Source organism: Gadus morhua, chromosome 7 (genome assembly GCF_902167405.1).
Source record: "Gadus morhua chromosome 7, gadMor3.0, whole genome shotgun sequence".
Taxonomy (NCBI): Eukaryota; Metazoa; Chordata; class Actinopteri; order Gadiformes; family Gadidae; genus Gadus; species Gadus morhua.
Genome location: NC_044054.1, coordinates 20,797,885 through 20,802,884, shown reverse-complemented (window position 1 = coordinate 20,802,884; position 5,000 = coordinate 20,797,885). Strand labels below are relative to the sequence as shown.

The window sequence follows — 5,000 nt, the reverse complement described above, 5'->3', positions numbered from 1 at the left end:
TCAAGGCATTCACCCCACCTAAGCGCTCCTCTACACAGAGACTGGAGTGTAAGAGGGGGGATGCAGAGATAGTGGAAGGGGACAAGAGGCTGTAAGGACCATGAATAGACCAGGACAGCATGCCTCAACCACGAAGACCCCACCTCCCCAAAACCCCCCAGACCAGATTATCCAACACACACACACACACACACACACACACACACACACACACACACACACACACACACACACACACACACACACACACACACACACACACACACACACCCCAACAGACACACCAACAGACACACCAACAGACACACCAACAGACACATAGCGGGTCATCAACTCCCTGCAGCAACAATAGCCTGACAGAGGTGGTAGCGGCCCCTGTGTGTACATGTGTGGTCGGCTAATAAAGTCTTTGTCTGCTCCCTGAAAAGAGGATTACTTTAATCTAGTAATGGCTGACGTGGGGAAGGAGGGGGGAAGAGCTATGGCGGGGTGATTGGGGGGATAATGAGGGTCACTCAAAGAGACCCCCATTGTAAGACCCCCACACACACACACACACACACACGCGCGCACACACACACACACACACACACACACACACACACACACACACACACACACACACACACACACACACACACACACACACACACACACACACACACACACACACACACACGTAGTGTTTCTGCCCAGGGTTGACCCTGTGGGCTTTAATAGGTAGACCGATGTCCACTCATGCGGACGATGTGGAGAACGCCCACTTCAGCGTGAGCCACTAGGAGCTAAAGGCACTAAATGCATAGGCAGTTTCTGTAGACCGCACACACACACACACACACACACTCATATTCACCACCGTCCCATCGCCTTGCCATGCAGGCATTGTAGTTTAGAGGGGCGGTAATGAGCGGCCCTTAAGCATTCTACCCCAACAATGATCCATTCTGAGGCCTTTGCCGAAGTGATTTATAACGAAGACATTTAGTGTGAGAAGAGGATCGCTGCCAGAGAGATAGCTTGGAGTTCAGACACGCACACACTCACACACACATCCACACCCACACACGTCCACAGACATCCAAGGCCGCACCGGGAGAGGTGACTAAAGTAAAGCGTGGTGATGAAGAGGGTCCGTCTAGACTGCTGACAGGAAGTAGGGGAGCAGGAAGAACGGGAGGAAGCAAGGCAGCTCATTTAGGATCGGGGAGGAAGGTTGACGTAACGCGAGCCTCCGTGCGTGTGAGCCAGGCAGGGAGATCCGCGGGGATGACACTAATTAGGCAGTCATGTGCTGGGGGTCCCCGTGGCTGATCGGCCCCGTGGTTGAGAAGTGTTGAGGATGTTAAGGAGGAGGAGGAGGGAGCAGGGGTAATTACAGCAGCTCTGGGGAGGAAGACGCATGGTGCCTTGTGATGAGAGTGTGTTACTGCCACCTGTTAGGTGGGCTTTGGATTGTTTTTTGTTTTATCAATTCTTTCTCCCCACAGTGCAATCTGTCCTCTCTACGTTTCACAGCACTCAATCTCTTATCCAGGATGGTACGCACACATCGCAAACACTCACACACACTGACACGCACACACACCCACAAAAACAGACAGACACACACACACACACACACAGACACACACACACACACACACAGACACACACACACACATCCCTTGCTGTCAATCTGGGACTTAAAAGCTGAGGTCGGTGACTCTGACACTATCCATTTCCGTGGTTGAAGGCAACCGAGAGGCAAAAAAATATCGACCCCTCTGTCATCGGTGTCTCCACATAGACACACATGCATACACACGCACACACACACACAGCTGTCTCTGTCCGCTGACAAGGCGTTAAGCGCTTTGCTTCGACCTCGGTGCCCACCACCCCCCCCCACACCTCCGAACACCCCCTGGCAGAAACAAAGACCAACACATTAGGAAAACAACATGCTTCTGAGCTGCTTTGGGTGGTGGTGCTGATGGCGATGGTGGTGGTGGTAGTGGTGGTGGTGTACCAGAATCTAGTTCATGAAACACAGGCCGTTTACGCCGCCATGCCGTAATTTAACTGCGATAGCGGGTCGGTTGATGGTGATGGAGGACGGAGTCGAAGAGAAATGGGAGAGCAACAACCGTTTTCCAATTCTACTCCCAAACGGCAACTAGCTAAATATATAAAGAAATAGAAACAGATGGAACCTGGAACAGAAATCCATTTATCCCCACTTCTGAGAGTTAAGCCCCCCCACCCAATCCACCCCCACCCACACCCCACCATTGGCTGACCTTTCGCAGCTCTGAATGTGTGAGGCCCGCCAGTCTTAAGGTGAATTGAAGCACTCGCAAAAATATGCGCTGCTCGAAATCAATAACGATTCTTTTCACGGCTGTTTGGCTCCGCGTTTACCATTTGCAGGGGAGATCAAGTATCCCGAAACCCCCCCTCTCCAAATGCCAGCTTGCCCCCAAACAGTCTTTGGCTTCTATCGCCTCTCAGTCCTCTGCTCAGCCGATGGCTAGTGTCTACATTGATAGGTTGTCGGGAGGTTGAAGGATGTTGAGTAGAATAAATAGTTCTAGAATTCTTGGAAAAACCAAAAGATCAGCCAAGAGTGTAATGCTAAAAAGTATGAAGGAAAAGAGATTCAAATGTCAAATCATCCGTAATTCCTCAATCAAAACCTTTTAAGGTGACAAGAGAAAATTGTCGCCATCCTGCTGCAAATTTATATTAACACAGAATCAAATAGGAGAGAACGAGAGAGAGAGAGAACCTCATGACAGCTCATTTAAACAATTTGATGCCAAAATATAGCCATTAAGCCACACAGCACCGCCATACATATTTTCACCAGAAGTGTTCGTTGAGCTTAAGAAGAGAACTAATTAAAAAAAAAAAAGAATGTTTGCTCTCAAGAGGGAAGACGCGTATAATTACCAAAACGGCTGCTAAATTCATTAGTCTGCAATGCATTCATTTACAACTGAACAATGGATTAACAACATTAACATAAACCACTTGCTGCAACACCTGATTTGCCTGTTAAATCCTGTCGCAATTCCCCCGGGGCGCGGGCATCTGCGAAACAATGCAAATGCTATGTTTGTTACCGACGGCTCGGCTGGCTGGTCCAACGACAGCAGACAGCGAGGAGTTACTGTTCGCTTGTAAAACCTGTAAGTAAATATCCAACTGCTCACAAACAACCAGAATGCTGCTTTAAGAGGGTGTCTTTTTTTACTGGCAGGGAGTGCTGATTGCGTGGATTACCTTCGATTGACGAGTGTTGACGAACAGGGTATTGATTTGCATTTGTTTCTCATTTGCTGTCTGTCAAATGTTCCCCCGATGGAACCAATCCCTCCTTTATAAACATATTGTAATATGCTTTAAACCTCAAGATGGGATTTGGACCATTTTTCAAAGCACAAACTATTATTCATAAGCAAGCTTTAAAAAAAGAACAGACAATACAAAAAAAAAACAGGCACACAAAGAGACATATCTAATCTATACCTCCGTAATAAGCGACTAATTGTGGATGCGGTCTCGTAGGGGCAGACGTTCAGAGGTCATTATGTGTGCCCTGTGATCTGGGGCCGGGGGATAATAGGGTGTGATTTGACACAGCGGCCAGAGCCGGGCCCCACATTGTTCTCTCCGAGGGCCCCTGCCGACCGCGTGCTCCGCTGTCGTTAAATAAGGAGGAGAGGCACCGGGGGGGGGGGGGGGGGGGGGGGGTGGGAGGCAGGGTTAAACTCTTCCTCCACGCCACCTGTTGTCATCTCCTCTTGACCCCCTTCCTGCATCCAGGCACACACACGCGCATGCATTCACACACACATACACACACACACGCATGCATGCACACACACACACACACACACACACACACACACACGCACAAACAGACCCACACACACACACAGACACACACACACAACCTAGGCTCGTTCTCCATGGTCTGGGGTAATTAATTCATGGCTATCCTCTGGGGGGTGGGGGGTGGTTGGTCCTGGGGCCAGGCTCAGTGACCAACAGACGGCCGTCATTCAGGGGGGAGGGGGGTCACCCCTAGGCCGCTGGCCTCACCCCGGCCATCTGATCCCCCCCCCTCCCGTAAGAGCCACTGGTGCTACTGTCCTCCACAAAGCTAATTGGACTTTACAATCCCTTTAGTGAAGCATGGGCACACACACACAAACACACACTTCATGATAGAAAGGAAGGAAGGAGGTAGGGGAGGAAGGAAGGAAGGGAGGAAGGGAAGGAGGAAAGGAGTGAGGGAGGGAGGGAGGGAGGGAGGGAGGGAGGGAGGGAGGGAAGGATAAAGGACAGAAGGGAGGGAGGGAGAAGGACGGAAGGAGGAAGGATGGAATGAAGGAGCGATGGAAGGAAAGGAGGAAGGGAGAAAAGAAGGATGAATGTAAGGAAGGAGGGAAGGAAGAGAGGGAGGAAGGAAGGACGGAAGGATGGATGGAAGGAAAGGAGGAAAGAAAGGAAGAAAGGATGGAAGGATGGAAGGATTGATTGAAGGAAAGGAGGAAAGGGAGGAAGGAAGGATGGAAGGATAGAATGTAGGGAGGCTTGGAAGGAGGAAGGAAAGAAGGGATAAAAATCATCGGATAAACAGACAGACAGACGGACAGACAGACAGACAGACAGACTTACAGACATGACATATGGACATGACCAGACAGAAAGATAAAAGAACATATGTGAGAAGAGCATTTTCTTTCCAAAGACCCCGCAAAGAGATTAGTGGGAAACGCGCAGAAGTAAACAACAAAGTCTGGTCAAAGATGGCCTAGTCATAGACTCTACAATCCAAGGACTGGTTGTTTACCAAACCTCAACGTGTTCAGTGTATTCCAGCTATACTTTTACCTGACATTATTTGACAAATAATCTCTTAGATAACCTAAAAAGTGTTCCCACTTCCCTTCTTAGAAGTCACGACCATGGACTGATAGCACAAACGGTACTAGTACTATTAGTTTTTT

General features: G+C 49.4%; 1 protein-coding gene across 1 annotated transcript in view; it reads right to left on the bottom strand.

The window, feature by feature from the left end:
• Positions 1 to 5,000, bottom strand: part of robo3 (roundabout, axon guidance receptor, homolog 3 (Drosophila)) — an 81,149-nt gene that overhangs the window by 55,854 nt on the left and 20,295 nt on the right.